Source organism: Bufo gargarizans, chromosome 2 (genome assembly GCF_014858855.1).
Source record: "Bufo gargarizans isolate SCDJY-AF-19 chromosome 2, ASM1485885v1, whole genome shotgun sequence".
Taxonomy (NCBI): Eukaryota; Metazoa; Chordata; class Amphibia; order Anura; family Bufonidae; genus Bufo; species Bufo gargarizans.
The window spans coordinates 346,731,629-346,756,582 of record NC_058081.1 but is presented as its reverse complement, the minus strand read 5'-3'; the positions used below and the strand labels follow the sequence as shown (position 1 = coordinate 346,756,582).

Here is a 24,954-nt window from a genome sequence, read left to right as displayed (position 1 = left end):
ATATATATATATACACACACACACACACACCCATAAGAAAGGTCTGGCAGCACTCCCTTGGAGTATTAGAATGTAGGACGGTAGACAAACAATGAAAGTCCGCAGCACTCCTTGAAGAATAAAAGAGATGTGCTTTTTTTTCACACATATCAAGTGACAACATTTCGGTTCTCTCACAGAACCTTTTTCAAGTCAGGTCACCTGACTTGAAAAAGGTTCTGCGAGAGAACCGAAACGTTATGTGTGAATAAACAGCACATCTCTTTTATTATTCAAGGAGTGCTGCGGACTTTCATTGTGTGTGTAAATATATAACATTTAGAGCTGTTTACATATTATTATAAACATCATGTTCAGTTTTTATACATGGCCTTTAGGATAGGCCTTATGCTAGACGTCTCAATAGCAGATTCTGGCAAAATAGAGGACACAATACCACTGAATGCAGCAGTAGTTTATCTGCTAGAATTGGGGAAACCATAACAGAAGCCTGATTGACCACATTATAGTCAATGGGAAGGGCAGGCGCCATAGATTTGTTTTCCCTATCCCTACATGTTCCAATGCAGCCTTTTTTATTTATCTTTCAGAATCAAACTCACAGCACTTTAGAGACATCACATCTGCAGCACAGGAATGAGTTAATGTCCATGTTATGGCTCCAACACCAGACTCTGGTTCTAGTAGCACTGCAGGGCTCTGGGTGTTGTAACCATGTTGCTGCCATCTGAAACTATCATGTACCAAGGGCGGGACTGGATCCAGTGAGGACAAAACAGGGAAAAATGTGTTATCTTTCAGATAAAATAAAACAAAAATTAAGATTCTGTATGTTGCAGAATATCCTCAATAGTCTGGGAATATCTATAACCCAGCATGCATTCCTTCACAGATGTAAACGCTGAGCCCCACTTCTGTATACTGGGCCTGTTTTCACCTTCCTGCCCAGACAATTTTTTGCAAATCTGACATGTGTCAATTTATGTGGAAATAACTTTGGAACACTTACTTATCCAAGCCATTCAGAGATTGTTTTCTCGTGACACATTGTACTTCATGACAGTCAATATATTTCACCTTTATTTGTGAAAAATTCCCAAATTTTCTAATTTATATTTCTAAACTTGTATAATAGATAGTGATACCTCATATAATAGTTATTACTTTACATTTCCCATATGTCTACTTCATGTTTGGATCATTTTGAAAATGACATTTTATTTTTTGGGGACGTTAGAAGGCTTAAAAGTTTGGAAGCAAATCTTGAAATTTTTCTGAAAATTTACAAAACCCACTTTTTAAGGACCAGTTCAGGTCTGAAGTCACTTTGTGAGGCTTACATAATAGAAACCACCCAAAAAGGACTCCATTTTAGAAACTACACCCCTCAAAACTGATTTTGCTAACTTTGTTAACCCTTTAGGTGCTCCACAAGAATTAATGGAAAATGGAGATGAAATTTCAGAATTTCACTTTTTGGGCAGATTTTACATTTTAATAAATTTTTCCAGTAGCAAAGCAAGGGTTAACAGCCAAATAAAACTCAATATTTATTACCCTGATTCCGCGGTTTACAAAAAGCAACCAACATGTGATCGTAAACTGCTGTACGGGCACACGGCAGGGTGCAGTAGGAAAGGAACGCCATATAGTTTTTGGAAGGCAGATTTAGCTGAACAGTTTTTTAGATGCCATGTCCCATTTGAAGCCCCCGTGATGCACCCCTACAGTAGAAACTCAAAAAAGTGACCACATTTTGGAAACTACGGGATAAGGTGCCAGATTTTATGGTACTATTTTGGGGTACATGTGATTTTTAATTGCTCTATATTATGTTTTTTGTGAGGCAAAGTAACAAAAAAAAAGGATGTTTTGGCACAGTTTTTCTTTATTATTTTTTTTAGCAACATTCATCCGACAGGTTAGATCATGTGCTATTTTTATAGAGCAGGTTGCTACGGACGCACCAATATCAAATATGTCTACTCTCTATGAGGTTTGTTTAAGTTTTACATAATAAAGCATATTTTAAAACAAAAATTTGGTTTTTGTATCTCTATTTTCTAAACGCCAATCTTTTTTATTTTTCTGCCGATCATCTTGTGCAGGGTCTCGTTTTTTGCAGGAAGAGTTTTTATTGGTACCATTTTTGGATACATATATTTTGATCATTCATTATTACACTTTATGGGGCAAGTCCATAGTCTGAGAGCCATAGTTTTTTAATTTTTTTTGACCAATTGTCTTAAGTAAGGGCTCATTTTTTGCGGGATGAGGTGACTGTTTGAGGGGTATATGCCTTTTTGATCGCTTGGTGTTGCAATTTTTGTCATGTAAGGTGACAAAAACAGCTTTTTTTACACCGTTTTTATTATTTTTTTACGGTGTTCATCTGATTGGTTAGGTCATGTGATATTTTTATAGAGCTGGTTGTTACGGACGTGGCGATACCTACTATGTGTGTGTGTATATATATATATATATATATATATATATATATATATATATATTTTTTTTTTTTTATTATTATTATTTTTTTTTTATGTAATTCACTTTATCACAATAACAGCAGTTTTGAAACAACAAAAAAATGATGTTTTAGTGTCTCCATGTTCTGACAGCTATAGTTTTTATTATTTTTTCTGAGATGGTCTTAGGTAGGGGCTAATTATTTTATGGGGGGGGGGTGAGGTGACGTTTTATTGATACCATTTTGTGGGACATATGCCTTTTTGATCGCTTGGTGTTGCACTTTTTATGATGTAAGGTGACAAATGTTTGTTTGTTTTTACAGGTTTTTTTTTTAATGGTGTTTATCAGACAGGGTGGATCATGTCATATTTATAGAGCCGGTTATTACGAACACGGCGATACCCAATATGTGTGTGTTTTGTTAGTTTTTTATAATAAAATAAGGGGAAAGGGGAGTTTTTTTCATTTTTTTTACTTTATTAATACACTTTTTTTTTTTTTTTTTTTTTTTACTTTTGTTTTCTTTATTTCTGAAGTTCACTTTTGGGGGTCTGGTCCCCTCTGCAAGGCATTACAATACATCTGTATTGTAATGCATTGCCTGTTCGCACACTACAGTGAGTAGTACACGAACAGGTTTCCTAGGAGACCAAGCCTGAGGCTTGATCTCCTCGGCACCCGTAGAAGGCAGGTCCCGATACCGTGCAAGCCTTCTGACACAGAGTCCCTGCTACAGCAGCGCGGAGACTCGATGCGCTCCATCACCTGACACAAACCCCTTTTATGTTGCTGTCAGTGCAGACCGCAGCATAGAAGGGGTTAATCCTCCGACATCTGCTTTTACAGCGATGCCGGCAGATACAGCAGGAGGGGAACGGCTACCAGGGACTGCTGGACCCCTTCAGTGATCGAGCGTGCACCGCTCCGGTGCCCGCCTGATCACCATGACGTACTATTATGTCAAATTGCGAGAATGCAGTGGTTTCCATGACATAGTAGTACGTTATGTGTCGGGAAGGGGTTAAGGTTGATATGGGAATACTAAACATGTATGTTTGCTTAGTGTTCTATGATCTTAAGGGTGGATTCAAGTAGTTTTTTTTTGTTTTTGTTTTTTACACACACACAAGCGTTTACATATAAACATTAAACTCAGAGGCATGGCAGCCATTGCATCCTTAGTCAGTCTCCACCGCCACCTCTCCAGCCAGATACTTAAGTCCTCTAGATTGGACGGGGTCTAAACTATCAGAGCAATACCTATTAAACATTTCATAAATCTTTATAGAGGGGATCCAGGTAAAGATAATGATGACCTATCCTCAGGACAGATCATCATTATGACATTGGTGGGGTTCCAAGTCCCGGCACCCCGCCGATCAGCTGTTAAAGGGATCTGCTGTGGTCAATGGAGCTCTGGTTAGCGATGCGGGCTCCAGGCAGCTTTCTAAGGCCGAATGCACACGGCCGTGTTCTGCGGCAGAGAGCGGTCCGTCATATGCCGGGCTGGATTCCTGCTCTGAACAGGAATCCAGCTCAGCATACCACGGACCGATCTCGGCCACGTGCATTCGACCTAAGAGTACTTTCACACTTGCGGCAGAGGATTCCGGCAGGCAGATCCGGCAATCCGGACGCAAACTGATGGCATTCGTCAGATGGATCTGGTCGCGGATCCATCTGACAAATGCATTGAAATACCGGATCTGTCTCTCCAGCGTCATCCGGAAAAACGTATCCAATATTTTATTTTTTGCATTTTTAAAGGTCTGCGCATGCACTTTAATGTAAATTAATGCCGGATCCAGCATTCTGGCAAGTGATCAGTATTTTTGGCCGGAGAGAAAACTGCAGCATGCTGCGGTATTTTCTCCATCCAAAAAACGTAAGAAGGACTGAATTGATGCATCCTGAACGGAATGCTCTCCATTCACAATGCATTAGGATAAAACTGATCAGTTTTTTTTCCCGGTATTGAGCTCCTGTGACGGAACTCAATACCGGAAAACAAAAAGGCTAGTGTGAAAGTACCCTAAGCACAACAACATACATTATATAGTGGCAGTGCTTGGTATTGCAGCTCAGCCCCATTGATTGAATAGGGCTGAGCTGCAACTAGGCCATGTGACCGATGCACGATGACATCATATGGCCTAGGAAGAGGACACAGCACTCACGGAGCGCCCGACCTCTTCTACCAGCTGATCGGCGAGGGAACCAGGGTGTCGTTCCCCCGCCAATCTGATATTGATGATCTTCAGGATATGTCATCAATAGTAATTCCTGGATAACCCCTTTAAAGGTTTTGTCCACCCTTGGAGCCGACAACCCTGATAAGTCTAGACCTGCGCCCCTGAACATAAAAAAAAAAGCAGACTAACCTGCCCATGGTCTCTCCGCTGCTCCATTCCTGGCAACTTCCGGGGACCAGAAGCAGCTGGAAACAAAGCTTCGGCTGGACCGTGGGCAGGCAAGTCAAAAAATTTACGATCAGAGGAAGGGGTCCAGATGATAGGGGTTTTGTCAGCTCCTAGAAAAAATGGTTGCTATGATCTAAACACAGCTCCACAAGTTACAATGGATCAGAGCTGAAATAACATACAAAACCCATGGACAAGAATGGTGCGTTTAAAAAAATAAAAAAAGCCACGTTTTTTGTAATCATGGATGACTCATATACAGAGGAATTCCCATCATCGATATCTATGTCTATTCACACACAGGGCTCCTTTTTCAGCAAATAAGTGAGATCCATGTCATAAGTATATAAAATAAATCCCACACCTCTGGTAGGAGAGCACAGGTAATTTCCAGCAGTGTTTCGGAGGAATGGCATTACCATGGAAACCACGTCCACATCAGACGCTTCATTCTAAGGAACACTTATGGGAAGTATTACTCAAGGCTATATACTGCTTGAATACAGTTGCTGGTTTTATTGGAGAGGTAACTGAACACCCTAAGGGAATGTACGCTATATACATTGTTTTCTAACGTACCAATGCACAGGATTTTCTTCAAAGATTTTATATACAGTATTTTTGTATCCAGTACTCTTAAAATATTTAAAAATGTGTCAGACACAACCAGATTAAAATGTGAAACATTAACCCTTTGAGATCGATCTTTATGTAAATGTACAGAACGAAGGGGTGCTTCTCCCTCACACTTAGTTATTTGCAGAACGGTGGCGCCCAGCCAGTGGAACCACCATGCAGTAGATGCAGTGCCGCACCCCATCTTTCCTAGAATTGGAGTCAGACCCCCACAATCAGAAAGGGATGACACATGTATGCAATATGCCATCTCTATGATAGGACAATGCCAATAAAGCAGCATGCAATACATTTTCAATGTCTTCAGACCCTCCCAAATATATATCTCTCTCTCTCTATCTATATATCTCTGTCTCAAGTTATCCCCCATCAACCTGTACTCAGTACCCCATGAGAAAGTGAAATCAGAATTTTATACATGTTTGCTAATTAAAAAGGAAAAACTAAGTATTCAGACCCTTTGCTATGACTAACTTTGGTCTGGGCCTCCCATTTCTCTTGATTATCTTTGAGATGGTTCTACACCTTGATTGGAGTCCACCTGTGGTAAACTCAGTTGAGTGGACATGATTAGGAAAGATATAGCCCTCTCTACATAAGGTCTCACAGATGACAATGCACATCAGAGCAAAAACCAAGCCATGAGGAAAGAACTGCCTGTGGAGCTCAGACGCAGGATTTTGTGAAAGCACAGATCTGAGGAAGGGTACAAAAAAACATTTCTGCTGTACTAAAAGTTCCCAAGCGTACAGTAGCCTCCATAATTTTCAAAAGGAAAAAGTTTGAAAATAAAAATAAAAAATAGGAGTCTTCATAGAGCTGGCTTCCCCACTAAATCATTATCAGGGAGAAGGGCCTTGGTAAGATCGGTATCTGATCAGTGGGGGTCTCGGGTGTCAGCTGTTTGAGGAGGCTGTGGTGCTCCTGCTCCAGCTTACCCTAGGCCAGTGACATCACGTTCATTTTTTCTGTTGCTTCTGTATACTTGTTAAGGTTGTTATGGGAATACTAAACATGTATGTTTGCTTAGTGTTCTATGATCTTAAGGGTGGATTCAAGTAGTTTTTTTCTAACATTTTTGTTGGCTTTTGAGTTGTTTTTTTTTTGTGCAAGCGTTTACATATAAACATTAAACTCAGCGGCATAGCAATCATTCCATCCTCAGTAAGCAGTCAGACTCCACCGCCACTCCAATGGGTCCGCAGAAAGTCACTAAAAACGGAACGGACACTGAATGAAACAACGGTCGTGTGCATGAGGCCTTACTCTGACAGAAAAAAAATATATAAAAATAGTGTGACCTCTGGGTTATACCAATTCTAAACCTACCATTATAACAGATCACCTTGCAGATAATCTCTCCTCGCTGTGAACCGACAATGGATTACCTATCCATATGAGATGTTTTATTTGTGCTGACTGCTACATAAGAACAACATTTTGTATTTAAATTTCAACTGTATAGTACTGCCAAAATGGCAAAAGAAAAACAGCCAGCAATTCAAAAATATATTGTTTCCTATGAAAGGAGTAAAAAAAAAAGTAAAATATGCCCCTTTATGATGGAAGTGTCACTTTAATGAGTGTACTCTCCAGAGTTTCCTCTGTTCTTGTATGCTGTTAAGTTTGTGTTTACTATGTAAAGCACCACAGATGATAATGGAAGGTCGCAAATAAGGCTACTTTCACACTCGCAGTTACTTTCACACTGGTGCGGATCCGTCATGGATCTGCACAGACTGATCCGTTCAGATAATACAACCATCTGCATCCGTTCAGAACGTATCCGCTTGTATTATCTGTAACATAGCCATGACGGATCCGGCTTGAACACCATTGAAAGTCAATAGGGGATGGATACGTTTCTATTGTGCCAGAGAAAACAGATCCGTCCCTATTGACTTACATTGTGTGTCAGAATGGATCAGTTTGGCTCAGTTTCGTCCAACGGACACCAAAACGCTGCAAGCAGCGTTTTGGTGTCCGTCTCCAAAGCGGAATGGAGATGGAATGGAGGCAAACTGATGTATTCTCAGCAGATCGTTTGCCATTCAGAATGCATTAGGGCAAAACTGATCCGTTTTGGACCGCTTGTGAGAGCCCTGAACGGATCTCACAAACGGCAAGCCAAAATGCGAGTGTGAAAGTAGCCTAATCTAAAAGTATAACAAAACTAAACGTTTATAGATGTAGAACAGATATTTAACCGCAGTCTCCTCTTTGTAGGATCAGTTCCAAGGCTCTTTAAAAGGGTTGTCTCATTATAGACAATGGGGGCATATTGTCCCACCTATATAGAGAACGGAGCCCCGAAACTGAAGAAGGGCACACTGTGCATGCGCAGCCGCTCTCCATTTATTTTCTATGGTGCTGGCTTGGCTATTTTCGTCGAGCCCATAGAAGTGAATAGGAGCGGTGACCGGTCATGCGCGGTGCTCTCCAATTCACTTCTATGGGGCGCCAGCTTGGTGGTGGCCGGACCGGAGTCCTCTAGCCATCACCTTGCGGGGCTCTGTTCCTGATATAAGAGCGGTCCCAGCGGTGGGACCCGCACCTATAAGACAATGGGGACATATCCTAGCGATGATGAGACAACCCCTTTAACTAGAGAACGCTTACAGGAGCTATTCCAATATTTTTCCTGTTGAAATATACATTTCCTCTTCACCCAAGACAATGGCTTTCCTCGATGTGGCGATTCTCAATAGCTCACTACTAGCACAGTCCCACTAGAGAGCTAGACAGATTCTCTGAGCAAAGTACAGTGCCTCTGCCCCCAGGCTGACAGATTTTACAGTTGAATGAATTACACAGTAAGTGAGTCATATAAATTATAGCTTAGACATCTGAGGCTTAGTTTGTCAAGGACGTTTCACATACCTTTGACCTAAAGATGCCCATTTTTTTTGCTTGTAAGCTGTTCATGAAAGATCAGATTGAGCATGCAGTGATCACAATGTAACAATAGCCATCTTTAATGGCCATTTAAAAAGTTGCTTAAAGAAGTCATCCGCTATAAAGGGAACCAGTCATGTCGAAAATGGTTTCTGAGCTAAAGGCAGCATGTTATAGAGCAGGAGGAGCTGAGCAGATTTATCGTTTTATAGGAAAAGGTTCAGTATAACTTGTATTTTATCCATTTATATTCCTGCTCATTAGGGAACCTGTCACCGGGATTTTGGGTATAGAGCTGAGGAGCTGGGTTGCTAGATGGCCACTAGCACAACCGCAATACCCAGTCCCCATAGCTCTGTGTGCTTTTATTGTGTAAAAAAAATAATATATATATATGTTTGATACATATGCAAATTAACCTGAGGTGAGTCCTGGACATGACTCATCTCAGGGACAGGACTCGTCTCAGGTTAATTTGCATATGTATCAAATCGGGTTCTTTTCCACAGAGCTATGGGGACTGGATATTGCGGATGTGCTAGCGGCCATCTAGCAACCCGTTGCTAACCTCTATACACAAAATCCCGGTGACAGGTTCCCTTTAAACAAAAACTGGGACAGCCCCTATACAAGCACTAAAATAACAAAAAGAAGCAAGCTGCTTGCATCACTCTCCAGTCCTGCCTGATTGTGCTAGTCTTCCTGGCTGCAGTGGTAATATCCCAAATATTGCTGAGCCCAGAGATTGGCTGAACAGTGAGCTGTGTGCACAGAACTTGACCGCTGCAACCAAAAAGAGGACATCAGCAGGAAGGAAAGCCATAGCACCGCACTGGAAGTGACAGGGTAGAAAGGGTTAAGTGCTACTTATTTATTTTAGAAAATGCAACGGGGCTATCAGAATTTTTTACATTCTGAATTTAGCAAGCAAATGAACAATTAAAGATAAATAGCAGTGTATACAATCCAGGAACCAATTCATAGTTTTATATTAGATGGAAGTTCGCCAATGCGTCATAGCTTCTGTTTATAATGGAACCACAATGCAGCACTGTAATCATTCACATGATGGACACTACCAGTACCTGACAGACCCGACTGACATGAGACACCCGGTATAGGCTCCGGTGTCTCAGCTCCGTCTTTTGTATTGGACTGATTGTTTGTAGGAGGCGTGTCCCTTGCTGCAGTGCTGGCCAATCGCAGCACACAGCTCATAGACTGGCTATGAGCTGTGCGCTGCGATTGGCCAGTGCTGCAGCAAGGGACACACCTCCTACAAACAATCAGTCCAATACAAAAGACGGCGCTGAGACACCGGAGCCTATACCGGGCGAACGGAGCGGCGCCCAGGCATACTAGTAAGTGCAGGGGGACCCCTGGGCGCCGCTCTGCCCACAGATAGTTTTTAGTTTGTATATGAGCGAAAGGTCCTCTTTAATGGTGATGTGAATGCTCCTTTATGGAATCTGTCAGCTAGATGGCGAGAAGAGTGCTGCTAAGGCTACTCTCACATCCATCTGCGTTTTTGCTGGATCCGTCATGGATCAACAAAACACACTTCCGTCATGATAAGGTTTCACTACTGGAACCTTATATTATATTTTTAGCACTGGGTATGAGTTTGGCAAAGACTACTCAACACAGATCCTAGGATAGTATTCACATACAAGGGAGCGAACTGTGTGTCTGGAGATAAACGGGGCAAACACCACAGATTGGACCCTCGAACGCCAGCACACCACAGATTAGACCCTCAGAACGCTAGCACACCACAGATTGACAGAGTGTAGGTGTCTAGGGAGATAGACCAAAACACTGAGTAACACTGCTCCCCTGAATGATACCTAATAAAGCCTGGCTACTATGTTGCAATGCTCCCTGTCATTGAGGCACTTGGCTCTATTAAGGGCATATTAGACTTTTGCTCTACGCGTTTCTTAGTTTCAAAGATATGCCACTTAATCATCAGTAGCATATAAAGATAATCGGGAAGCCACAGCAACAAACAAACAGTGGGTGTAGCGCGCTCTCATACACCGCATGCAGACCCGTAGTCTACGGCACTGGGACCGCCGTAGCACGGCCGCCCAGTGCTGCTCCTAAAGAAAAAGCAGCAGCCACGCCTCCTGGGCCAAACGGAGCATCGTGGGAGCCAATAGAACAGGGACACTGCATTTTGCGGAACCAAATTGCGGACTCAATCATTTCTATGGGGCAGCACATCACAGAATTGCGGACCCGCACTTCCGGGTCCACAATTCCGTACCAAACATGTCCTATTCTTGTCCGCAGTTGCAGACAAGAATAGGAATTTTCTATTACTGCAAAATGCACATTACCGCTGTCCATGTTTTGCGGATCTGCAAAACACACACGGACGTGTGAATGGACCCTAAAGTACCCCATACAACATTTGCAGGCAATCTAAGTGTGACAGATGGAAGCGTCACCAGATGCGAAAGGATAGGAAAGAAGAGGAGAGCAAAGATAGAAAATACCTGTAGATATTGGGGGTACGTAAGAGACGATGAATAATGTGGGAAGACATAAGGGCATCGTAGAACCCCAAATAACCTATCATGTGCATCACTGAATGAAGCTTATATATGAAATGAAATCATTCAGTGCATGGGGTTTAGTGGTCTGCAGAGTGAAAGTCCATTGAGCCTCTTGGCGAAGAAGGAGGTTATGGATATCACCCCCTCGTACAGAGGTTCTCACATGCTCAATACCATGAAATTTGATACAACCAGTCTTATCAAAGTGATATTGCAGCACATGCTGGGCAATTGGAGTATCAGCTTGATTAACAATATCTCACAGATTTTCACGGACACGGCGTCTGAATTTGCGCTTCGTTTTGCCTACGTATTGCAGGTTGAATATGCAGGTTGCCACATGCACAACACCATCGGTTCTGCAATTGATAAATTACCGAATCATGATAATACAACCGTCTGCATCCGTTATGAACGGATCCGGTTGTATTATCTCTAAAATAGCCATGAGGGACCCGTCTCTAAAACCATTGAAAGTCAATGGGATTTTTCGTAACCAAGAAAATGGATCCAGCTTCATTGACTTATGTTGTGTGTCAGGATGCATCCGTCTTGCTCCACATCCCATGCCGGACAGAAAAACACTGCTTGCAGCGTTTTTCTGTCCGCGATGGGAACACAACCAAACGGAACGCATTCTGCTGTACTCCATTCCATTCAGTTTTGTCCCCATTGACAAACTGAAGAGTTTTCCTCCGGTATTGAGATCCTATGACAGATCATTTACCAGAGGCTCTGATGCAAATGTGAAGACAACCCAATGTATATAATGTTTCAATCTCTCAAATAAAAAAGGGCCTTTCAGCTGTCACTTCAGGCCCTATTACACTGGCAGATAATCGCTAACTAGCGTTCATATCAACACAAGTTAGCGATGATCTGCCAGTGTAAGGGTCCATTCACACGTCCGCAAATGGGTCCGCATCCGTTCCGCAATATCGGGAACGGGTGCGGACCCATTCATTCTCAATGGGGCAGCAAAGGAAGCAGAGAGCACACTATGTGCTGTCCGCATCCGCATTTCCAGAGCGCGGCCCCAAACTTCGGGGTCGCAGCTTCACAAAAAAAAAAATAGAACATGTCCTAATAGGCAGTTCTATGGGGGGGTGCCGGCCAGGTGTACTGCGGATCCGCAATACACTACGGACGTGTGTATGGACCCCAATACTGCCAACGATTACCCAATGAATGGGCAAACGAGTATTGCACATAATTTACATCCAGCACCATTCTAAATCCTCAGCCTGCTCGTCTGCCTGTGTCTAAGGCCTCGTTCATAGAAATCCCACCATACCTCTATATGGCTCCAATGTCATATGAGGTCCTATGGAGGTTTTTCCTTTTTTTTTTTTGCAGATTCCATATTAAGAAAAGAAAAAAGCGGGTGAATGTGTGCAATGGAAAGGGGGTAAGATGGGACTGTAAGCTCAGACTACACATAGGTTATCATAGGCTCTGCAGACCTTACACGGTAGGATGTTTCTTGTCAAGTTGTTTCATAGTGGACACGGTGTTCTGAAGTTGTTAGAAAGTCCTACTGAACATTTTGTACAAGTTACCAATATCTGAAGTATTTCTTGGCTTACACATATGGGAAGCCGTACACCAACCTTTCCAAAACCAAGTGATAAAGGACACTCAGAAGTCTGCGCTGTACAATTTTATACAAACGTGTTGTTTTTTTCCTTGTACACAGGATGCCTTCCACACAAGTCAGGATGAAGTCGCCAAATCACACTGCTCTACAGAACAAAAGCAGGAAAAACAGGAAAGGAAACCAAAAGGTGCAAAGCAATGGAAAAAGGCGACTTTATGATCTGTATATGCCTCAGTGACGTCCATCTATTATGGCACCATGTGGGGGTATTGTAGATGACTAGGAGTCTATCTGAATACATTGTTCTGTCTGCATTTAGCAGTTTTGTTTTTTATATGGCATCTGTATTTTCTCCTATATTACTGATAGTGGTAGAGTTTTAATTTATGTCTGAAGTATAGATAATTGGCGCACAGCTCCGGTGACTGAAGCACATTTTAACTACTCAATGGCATGACGAATTTTAGCCTTAAAGGGGTTGTGCAGCCAGTACACATTGATGACCTATCCTCAGTACCTCGGCACCCCCACAAAGCAGCTGTTTGAAGAGGTGGCGGTGCTCGTACAAGTACTACTTCCTCTTCAAGATTACACTGCACATCGTGCATTTTATTTTTAGGGGAAATATACAACCGCAATTCCCAAAAAGTTGGGATACTGTGTAAGGACCACTTTACATCTCTTCAGTGCAGGGACCCGGCTTCCATGGCTTGACAGAGCAGGACAGAAGTATGCAGCATTTTTCTGTCTGGCGATATTTCACATCCGTGCCATATGAAATACTATGCATAGAAAACTAAGGGATTAGTATTGGCTTCAGTTCCCCTCTTGAGGGAAACAGAGCCGGATGGCCTGATATATGGGAAGCTGGCCTACAATGTAAATAAAAGAATGTAATGATTTGCAAATCTCATAGACCCATACTTTATTCACAATACATCATACAACACATCAGATGTTGAAAGTGAGATTTTACCATTTCATGAAAACAACTAATTTAGAAAATGATGACCGAAACGCATCTCAAAAAAGGTTGGGATGGGGCAATGTCTGCCATTGTGTAGCATCTTTTCTTTCAATAACAGTCTGTATCCATCTGGGAAGAGAGGAGACCAATTGCTGCAGTTTTGAGATAGGAGTCTAGCTGCTCATCAGTCCTAGGTCTTCTTTGATGGATTTCATTTAATGATGCACCAAATGTTTTCCATTGGTGAAAGGTCTGGACTGAAGGCAGCACCCGGACTCTTCTTCTGAAAAGCCATCATGCGGTTATGGATGCAGTATATGGTTGAGCATTGGCTTACTGAAATATGCAAGGCCTTTCCCGAAAGAGACGTCTGGAGGGGTGAATGAATGTGTTCTAGAAATTCTATATACTGTTCAGTATTGTGCCTTTCCAGGTGTGTAAACTGCCCACAACCACCTAATGCAACCCCGCTAGGATATGTCCCCACTGTGTGATAGGTGCGGATCCCACATCCTAGTGAACGGGAGCGCACCGCGCTCGCCTACTTTAAGTGGCCCCATAAAAGTGCACCCTCCACAACAGGGCTCCGTTCTCATGTAGGTGCTTCTGGGACCCACACCTATCAGACAATGGGGGGCATATCCTAGCGATATGCCCCCATTGTGTGAGATTGGAATACCCCTTTAACTTGCATTTGTGGATTGAACAGCAAACTGTGTTTAGACGATTTCTGTAAGTGTTCTTGAGCCCGTGCAGTACAGAATTGTGCCCGTTTTTTTATGTAGTGCTGCCTGAGGGCCCGTAGATCATAAGCATCCAATGCGTTGTCCACACAGATTTCTCTAGTCTCTGAATCTTTTATTATTATGTACTGTATGTGGAAAGAAATTCAAGGTCTTTGCAATTTTACAATAAGGAACATTTTCAGAAAATTTTTAGACAGTGTTTCGCAGATACTTGAACCTCCGCCATCTTGGCTTCTAAGAGACTATGCCTCCCTAATTGGGTCTTTTTAAGACTTAGAGAATGGCTCCACCAGCTGTTTTTTTTTAAATTTTATTAGTACCATTTACTTTCCAGCCTTTTGTTGCCTCCGTCCCAACTTATTTTGAGTTGTGTTGCTGCCATCAAGTTTTAAATAAGTACATTTTAGGTCATTAAATGGTAAAATGTTTAACTTTCAACAACTGATGTGTGTACTATCAAAGTCCATGTTACTATCCCGCTAGGGTCATGAGAGAATGTTTTTCTCCTCCCTGCAACTTTTTAGCTCTGCACTGTCCTCCTCCAGGCTGGCTGACATGACAGGGGGTTGGGCTACTTTAACCCTTGATATCTCAAATTGAGTAGCAGCTAGAGATGTAGGCCCAGTCTTGGTTAAAACCAGGATTGAAGAATGAGCTGCTATAGAGGTTCAAAGGGAAAGCAGCGGAAACCTGCTTTTCAGTTGCTCACCCTCCCAAACTGATTTTCAAAGACTATAGGGGGACACCACCTCGGAAAAGTGTTGTGGGCAGGGAAAAAGTCACAGATTCACCCACAAATCCCCAACAAAGGTATGCCAAAAAGTGGTGTACTTCACATAATAAATGACCCCCTACATCTCCTGATGTAGAGGAGATAGAGCTGCTGGTCTTTCTTTAAAGCTTAGATTGTCCCACAACCCACCCCCTCCTTCACCCTGTAAAGCCTGCTCTTGGAGCTCTACTCAGGAAAAACTGTTGGTGGATTAAAAGACCGAAATATTACAAATATTGGCCAATGTTATAACTTCATCAGCTAACATTACACTCGTATAAGACTTTTCTAATATGGAACTCAAATTTGGCCATGTGGATGAGGCCTAACCTTATAGAACAGGCATGCTCCAGCTGTTGCAAAACTACAACTCCCAGCATGCCTGAACAGCCTACAGCAGGGCATTGTGGGAGTTGTAGTTTTACAACAGCTGGAGGGCTGCAGGTTGAGCATGCCTGTTATAGAATATGTAATGTACAGCTCTAAACACACTTACAGCTTTCCTTTTCTCGGCTACATTTTTTGTTATAAAGTACAATCTGCCAACAATGAAAACTGTACAGCTATGGAGGAGCTCTATGAATTTAGCCAAACTGTCCGGTCACGTGCATGATGGCTGGGAGTTCTTTATAAATTAGAGTAAATGCAGTGTAGATTGTGAACCTGGATATTCCAAAATACATTAAAATAACTAAATTTGAATATACCTGGATTCTTAATTCTGCATTGTTCCCACACTAGTTGCTTCCTTTTTCTCATCCATAAACAAGTTTTGTGATATTCATAAAAACGACTGCCGCAGCCAATCACTGGAATAATTTAAACGTAGATGTGACATCACAGTAAGGGCCTCAATTGGCTGCCATGGTCAAGTGACATTACAAACATTGCACATGGATAACAAAAAAAAAAAAAACATGTTGGAGAGCGTTCATGTTCTGCTGCAGGAACAGTTCATAAAAGCAGGACACCTATAAAGGAATGGCTGAGCATTAGGGCTGATTCACGCAACTGTGCTCGATCTGGTAGATGCGTTCCGTGTGTCAGGCCATCTCCCAGACCCGTACAGTGTTTTATGATACGAACCGACTGTATCAGATGGTGGGTTTAACATACTGTACTCACATTATCATGTGGGAACAGTACAATAGACTTTTGATCCGATAGACAAAACCAGTGACAACATTGATGAGTATTCTGTCAGTGGTTTTTAATAGACCATTGTTTGGAGATGCTCTGGAAATTAAAGCGAACCTTTCACCAGGATTTCACATAATAAACTATTACCAGTACCTTATAGATATCCTCATTGTGTTTCAATGCATTCTTGTGCAGCTTTCCTGGGATGGATATTCATGAAAAAAACGAGTTATAAAGTCCTGTCTCCAGCTCCTGAAGTCAAGGGGGTAGCCCTTCCCTCACTCCGGGCTGTACCTCGCACTCAAGCACGATCCTGTAACTGAATCGCGCATGCGCCGTCCCCGATGCCTGCCTTCTCTTCCTCACGCGCGATTCAGTTACAGGATCGCGCTCAAGTGCGACGGCTCATGCACCGCCTGTACAAGCGTGGTCCCGGTAACTGAGCCGGGTGTCAGTTACACTACATAGAGGCGGGGTTAGGGCAGGGGAGGTACAGCCCGGAGTGAGGGAAGGGCTACCCCCTTGACTTCAGGAGCTGGAGACAGGACTTTATAACTCGTTTTTTTCATGAATATCCATCCCAGGAAAGCTGCACAAGAATGCATTGAAACACAATGAGGATATCTATAAGGTACTGGTAATAGTTTATTATGTGAAATCCTGGTGAAAGGTTCGCTTTAATTTCTAGCTGAGCTTCGTCCATGGCACAAAATCCCACCTACACATTCCAAAATCTGGTGGAAAGCCTTCACAGATGTGTAGAGATGTTTACAACACACAATGACCATGTCTTTGGGATGTCCACCAAGCTCATACTTTGGGCCATATTGCTTATCCTGGAAAACGGCGCAGGCACATCACACCCATATTTTTTCCTTGAAGCAATGCTCGCAACTGGACAAAAAAGTGTGGGCAACAGTAAAAACTTTTTTTTTTTTGTTTTTTTTGTTTTTTGCTTTAGTAGCGTTTCCATTTTGCTTCTGTTCCACCATTCCATTCTTCCATTTGGTTTCTGTTTTTTGCTGATCGAAAACAGAAACATGGCGTATACAGTAATTACATAGAAAAATTGGGCTGGGCATAACATTTTCAGTAGATGGTTCCACAAAAACAGAACGGATACGGAAGGAAAAACACACACACACACCACACGTTCGCGTGCGAGTTCCGTTTAAAGGCTCTCACAAGCGCCCCCGAACGCATCCGTCCAGCCCTAATGCATTCTGGGTTGATGCTGATCCGCTCAGAATGCATCAGTCTGGCAGCGTTTGGCCTCCGCTGCGCTCAGCAGGCGGACACCTGAACGCTGCTTGTCCATCTGGCCGTGCGGAGGCAAACGGATCCGTCCAGACTTACATTGTAAGTCAATGGGGACGGATCCGTTTGAATTTGATACTATATGGCTCAATTTTCAAACGGATCCGTCCCCCATTGACTTTCAATGTAAAGTCTGGACGGATCCGTTCAGGCTACTTTCACACTTAGAATTTTTTCTACAATATAATGCAGACGGATCCGTTCTGAACTGATCCCATCGTCTGCATTATATGAGCGGATCCGTCTGGGCAGACCCCAGACGGATCCGCTCTGAACGCAAGTGTGAAAGTAGCCTAAGTCACTCACCAATATCTGATCGGTAGGTCACTTCCAACATCCTCAGCTATCTGCAGGGCTCCATGGAATGCAATACCAAGCACAGCCACTATAAAGTGTCCGGCGCTGTGCTTTGTATGCTGCAGCGCCCTTTCAAGCGGATCGGTGGGGGTCCTTCCTCTTCACCACTAGCACAATTTGCTCATATATTGTTTCAAAGAAGGATTTATTTTATTTTTTCTTTATTTTTATTTTTTTTAAGCTACAATTGAGATTTTGTTGTAAACAGCTTCACAGTACGAATAGGTAAGAGAAGCATTCTGCTGCCAAAAACCATAAGATGCAAAATATAAAGACAGCATACAGTTTGTAGACTGTAAGCTCTTATGAACAGGGCTCTCAATCCTCGTCTTAATTGCTGACTTGTTTGTTGCTATGTAATTATGACTGTTTGTATATGAACCCTCTGTAAAGCGCAGCAGAATTTGTTGGCGCCATATAATAGATTATTATACAGTTTTAATTTTCTCCTGGGTAGTACGCTTTTAGGGGGAAAGTCAAATAGAGAACAAAAGGTCCCCATTATCTGAACACTGCAGCTTGTGTACCCAATTATCACAATATAGAAGTCTTCATTCACATGGCTGTGTGTGGTCCTTGAAATGTGGCCCTTGTGAAGGCACGGTTCATGTGAGCCGATATCGCTGCATCCCAGTGATCTAGGACGCTGTACCCAGATGATGCTGCGAGTGCAGGACAGTAGACCCGTAGCATTATTGATCACAACGATTTCACGGACCACACATCCATGTGAACGCAGTATCATTCTAATAACACAATCAGTCTGAACGTTCACTTTATAGTGGAGGCACAAAAATTGTGTCAGGAGCTCTGGTGGTGCTCCCGTTTCTTCCAATGAGTTGCTGCGCTTGTGCCAAATATGAACAACTACTGCTGTTTAGTTATATGTTTTGAGGTCCCATTCTTTACACTGCAGCTTTGCTTGCTTCTAAAATTGCTTCAATATAACTAACCCATAATACACAGATTAAATACTAATACAAGAAGGATTATATATGGATGCCTACATATTTTAAATCACTTTCCACAGACTTCAATGGGCAGTTTCACTCAGCAAAACTGCTGAAAGAATTCCATGCGGCATTTTTACATTTCAGAACATATACGTTATTTGCTCATCTGAACAGACTCAGACGAGCCCCGTTTTAGGCCTCATGCACATGGCAGTATCATGTGTTGTGATCCGCATGTGCGTTCTGCATTTTGCAGGAATGGAAGCTCTGGCCCTGAATAGACCAGTCCTATCCTTGCCTGTGATAAGGACAAGAATAGAACATGAACATTCAACGTTCGTGTGCATGAGGCCTTATGGAAAAAAAAAAAAAAAAAAATAAAAATAATGGATGGAATACTGATGAACAGGCGCGTGTGAATGCAGTCTAAGTCACAATGGCTACAGTGCTTGTAAGACGAAACTAAGAATGGGAGCTACTTTTTCTCAGTATCCTGTAAGAGGTTTCTGAACCCATTCCTGGTTTACACTTAGAAATAGTGATGCAAAAGGCTGCTAATGCAAGAACGCAGGCAGAACCATCAGTCATAAGCAGCTCATTAGACTGTCACACATGGAAAAACTACCAGGTAGGGCTGAAACAATTACTCGATTGAATCGAGTAATTCGACACAAAAAAAAATTATTTGCATCGAGGATTCGTGTGTATCATGTGACCGGGAGTGAAGCGCTTGCTTATTACTCACCGCTCCGTGGTCACCCGCCGACTCGCACTGCGCTGCACTATATCCTGACCCTACAGTAAAGGTAAGTACTGGTGCGGGGCACATGGCTAGGAGGGAGAGATGGTGGCACTGGCACTTATAAAGAAAAACGTTCTTTTAATTAGTTTTTTGTTAGTACTCGATTAATCGTTGGATTAAAATAGATAGAATACTCAATTACAAAAATAGTCGATAGCTGCAGCCCTACTACCAAGCCTCAATAAAAGTACTCCCAGTCCACATGTTGCAGTGTCTATAAGGCCTCATGCACACAGCCGTATATATTGTGTGGTCCTCAAAATACAGGTACCGTCCGTATAGCATCTGCATTTTTGGCGGCTCCGTTGACGTCAATAGGTCTGTAGTCCGCATTTTGCAGATATATTCCATCTTTTTGCAGAACCGACATATGGATGCAGAGACACAAAATGTGGACTTAGGACTAGTGTTGAGCAAACTTGTGTTTTCAAGTTCAGCGTACAAGGTTTGGGTATTCTAAGAATTCTGTTATGGATTCCGGATCATAAATTCTGCTCCGTGGTAGCAGAAGCCATAACGGATTTGAAAACAGAAGTTCGCTCATCCCTACTTAGGACCTACTGAAGTCATGCAAAAACTCTATTTTGCAGATCCGCGATTATCTGAGAGCAAAACAGATACGGTCAAGTGCATGAAGCATTAGAGGAATACATCAGGGTGCCACTGTAAAGCACACCATGTGCTATACGCTTTTACTGGATGCTCCTGTATTATATAGCACAGTCTCCTGCGCTGTTCCACGCAGCAGAAAGTAGTACATCAGTATATACCAGAATGATGGAGGCCAGCAGCACACAGGAGCCTTTGGATAGGTTCCAGGTATGTCGGGTTTAAGCTCTGGCTCCTATCGTATGAATGTTAAATGCCAATCATTGGCCTGTGTAAAAGAGCCCTCAGAAAACACTATGAACACCCCCTTTAAACAGGGTTATCAATAAACAACATTAGACCTGTAGAAAAACTGCACATTCTGTCCCTATTACGAGAGCAAAGCTCACTAAATGCCTTCCATTCACTCCACGATACGACAGAACTGACGCATGACATTTGAGAGGCACTCAGAGCAGGAATACAAGGTAGCTAAGTGTAGAAAGCAAGCAGGTCTGGGACTGGCATTCTTAGTGGTAACAGGGGTGACATTACCATGGAAGCAGGCAGCACAATTAAATCCTCATTCTTCACAGAGCTTAACTTCTTCACTCCCATCTGTTATAACCAGTGTTTTGCAGGAACAAAACCAAAATGATTTAACACCCCATAGAGTGACTAGGGAGCGGTGACATCACCGAGCCACAGGGGGATACAAACAATGCACGTTAATAACTAAAACCAGCACGGAAAGTTACCCTGAATGTGGAGAAGATAAGGTGTACAGGAAACTCATGGAGCAGTAGTAAAGCGGACACAGACCACATGTGCTGTGAAGAAAGCGGGTCTCAGCCACAAGGGGGCGCCCTAAGAAAACCATTTATCCTGGGATCTTGATAACTTCACAAGGATGTGCAACATTTGCAATACTTCTGGCGGCTCATCAAAAGTGATGTGGCCTCCAAAGGAGGAGAAGTTTAGATCAGATCTAATGTGGAGTGAGAAGAGAGGATGTGAAATGCATGACAGTTATTAAGTGTGGCTTTTTCATAACCTTGATACAAATCTAAGCCATCTAAATAATTAAAGGGGTTGTCAGGTTCAGAGCTGAACCCAGAGATATCTCCATTTCCACTCCTCCGGCTACCCTGACATGAGCATCGGAGCATTTCATGCTCAGAATGGCGCGAGGTAAGGGCTTTTTATGGAGATCCGGTGATGTACCACCCTCTCCATGGGAAAGCTAGACAGAGGCTTCCACCTAGCAGTGAACCCGGCGACGTCATCGGCACTAATGGGCAGGCTTTAAGCGCTGCCCCAGCCTGTAAAAAGGCCTAGGGCAGCGCCAAAGCCGGCCCATCAGAGCTGGTGACGTAATCGGGAACACTGCTAGGCCAAAGCGATACAGCGCAGGGCAAGGGGGAGCATCAGCGCATTAAATGCTCATCTCAGAGGGGCTCTCTGGGGAAAGTAGGGGGATATGTCCGCAAATCCTTTAAGAACACCAGTCTTGGTATATATGGGTCATTAAAAGGTACACTGGCTGAGATTGGAATACCCATTTAACGCTGCAGGCGGAGGCAACTAGACTCAGGCCTCATGCACACAGTATTTTTTTGTCCACATCCAATCTGCAATTTTTTTCCAATCTATGTGGCTGTAAAAGACACCATGTGCTATCCGCATCCATATGTCCGTCCGCGGCTCCACAAAAAGATAGAACATGTCCTATAATTGTCCATATTGTACAATAGTGCAGGACGTCGGAACGGGAAATTGCAGGGCGCACATGGCCGGGAACACTTACTGTCATGTGCATGAGGCCTTATGGAGACAGGTAGGCTGTGTCACACCATAGTAGTGAATGGAGCTGTGGACAGGCTGCACACTACTGCCCCAGTCATCTCTAGGATCACAAGTGGTCCCAGCAGTTGGACCCACCACAATGCATCATTTATCACCTAATACATTGATAATGACTATATATCAAAAGGTATAGTCGGTGGAGCAGAATTGTCTTTGGTCATCCATGAGACTTAGACGTTTCGCAGCCAATGCCACGTCTGGCCTAAGCACCTGAACAAGTGGTCTTGTCAGGGACACCCTCATAGTTTTACTGATATTATACATAATTTGGCTCAACGAAAACGACCATCAGGTACACAGAAATTACTCAACTGCCAACCATTAATCCAGAAAGCCAATACCCCAAGCACAGAACTGTATCATGGGAACTTGACAAAACAAGAAGCAGAACTTAGCGGGAGGACGACTCGTCGGACTTACCATAACTTATGCCAGAAACGGACGTAGGTCAAAGCTGAAGTCTGCGCCATCCCCTGGCCGGTGCAGAGTTTAGTTTCTGGCTCACGCACTGCCAGAGATGAAGATTGGCATATGGGAACGCCAGTCTTCATAATTCTCCCCATTTACAATTATCTACTCCTGAAATACACACCAGCTCCAGCACAAGATGTGAAAAACGGATTAGGAGGCATGTGCACCCCTTAAAGATGCCACACAACTAGGACTAGTGTATAAAACGCCAATCTTTAGGAAGGCTGCTTTCACACCTGCAGCATTGCCACCCGACAGAGAAAGCAGGAAACAGCCCGAAACAAACTGCAGCGGATGCCGCCTGGCTAAATCTCAACATATTTGCCGGATTGCAGTCTGATCTCTGCCGCAGATGTGAAAGCAGTGTGTCCTGGTAAGTGGTGCAAACTTTCAAATAACGGGGGTCCGCGGGATATCATCCATCTTCAAAGAAACTATCGATCCTGGAAAATTATTCTCGGGATCGCCTCTGCCAGATTTACCAAAGAGGTTCTACAGGGATAGCAATTCCCAGGCTAGTCACCTAGACTGCTTACAGTACATGTGATAGCAGGGGTATCCAGTCATGCACTGTGGGGACGTCACTGTGATTAGATGGCCTGCTGATGTGACATCAGCACACAAGCGCATTAACAGAAGGATCGCAAACTAAGGCCACATGCACACGACTATGCGGGTCGCAAACTGTGTGCACGCCGCCACTTTTTTCACCTCCTGTAAAAGGCTGTGCTCTATCTTTTATATGGGGCTACGGAAGGAAATAGACAGGTCTGCACCTGATCCGCTGTGGATGGAATAGACGTGGGCATGGGACCAGCAACGTGAGGAATTCTAAAGTATAATAAGAGGTAAACATTTTAGCATTTTTGCCAAGTTAAAACATTTGTATTCCCCAGATAAACCCTATATAAAGTGTTATTTTGTGATGACCGATCACAGACCAGGGGGCCACAGTGCCGGGGTAGCGCCGAGCTCCCTTCACAGCAATAAGTCAGTCCTGGAGCTTCTTCATTCCCACAATTCAAAGTTACTTTATCGAATGGGAATAACCCTTTAACAAGTGCATGCCCTGCTGTAGTCCAGCTGAACAGATAGAGCCTGGGTGGATGCGGCGGTGGCAGAGGAGCGACAAACAGGCAAGTACTAACTAAACTTTATTCCACAGGTTACAAGAAAGCAGGGATATAGAATATATCTATATCAAAGAGAAAAAAAGGCAGCACTCCAAATTGTGATGAAAAATGTGGACGGTTTATTCACCCATCTAGCAGCAACGTTTCAGCTCTCTTTGGAGCCTTTGTACAGCTGGACAAAGGCTCCAAAGAGAGAGCTAAAACATTGCTGCGAGATGGGTGAATAAACAGTCCACATTTTTCATCACAATTTGGAGTGCTGCCTTTTTTTTTTCTTTGATCTATACACTTGGGATCTTGGTCTCAGGTCCCACAGGAGGATTTGCACCCGTACTTACAAAGTATCAACTTGACATACAGCAAAAATGAGATGTGAACGGCCCCTTAGTTTCTTTTTTCTTCTTCTATTTTTTTTATTTTTTTGACAGCTTCCCTTCCCTGCTATAAAAAAAAACAAAAAAAAAAAATATATATATATATATATATATATATATATATATATATATATATATATATATATTTTTTTTGTTTTTTGTTTTTTTTATAGCAGGGAAGGGAAGCTGTCAAAAAAATAAAAAATAAAAAATAGAAGAAAAAATAAACTAAGCACATCTTATTTTTGCCGTACGTCAAGTTGATACTTTGCAAACAGAAAAAAAAAAAAAACGTATAGAATCCTATGGCTTGACGTACCCATAGACTATAATTGGCCATAATTGTACTTTTTTTTGCAGGATAGCACACCATGCTTTTCTGTCCTGCTGCTGAATAATATTTTACATTGCAGTGGATGGAAATGTAAGACAATACGTTGCTGTCCATTAAACGTACCCTTTTTTTACCCCATAAAATGCTTTAAAATCTTTATTTTAAAAAAATATGTAAAAAAAAAAAAAAAGAAAAGTAAAACAGACCCAAACAAATTGAAACAGATGCACATCCATCAAACATACGTTAAAGAAATAAAAATCGATAACCACATAATTGCGTATGTTTGTGTACTTTTTTTTACTGTATGTCTAAACGTATCTGCTTGACATACAGCCCCTTACCCTCACTGTCCTGAACCCCTCTGTTCCAACACAACCACTCCGCCAGGCTTGGTTTTCCTGCCCGTACACCACACATGACCACTGCAGCCAATCACTGGCCTCCAAGGTGTTGTGCCATGAACCACTGAGGCCAGTGATTGGCTACAGCAGTCACCTGTGGTTTACGGTCATATCAAGGGTCAGAGCAGCAGCGGTGGGACACAGGGGGT

The 24,954-nt window shown here is 42.8% G+C and overlaps 1 protein-coding gene across 1 annotated transcript in view; it reads right to left on the bottom strand.

Moving 5' to 3' along the window:
- The window catches only part of TSPAN17 (tetraspanin 17), an 80,746-nt gene that overhangs the window by 54,667 nt on the left and 1,125 nt on the right, over positions 1 to 24,954 (bottom strand). The window lies entirely within an intron of this gene.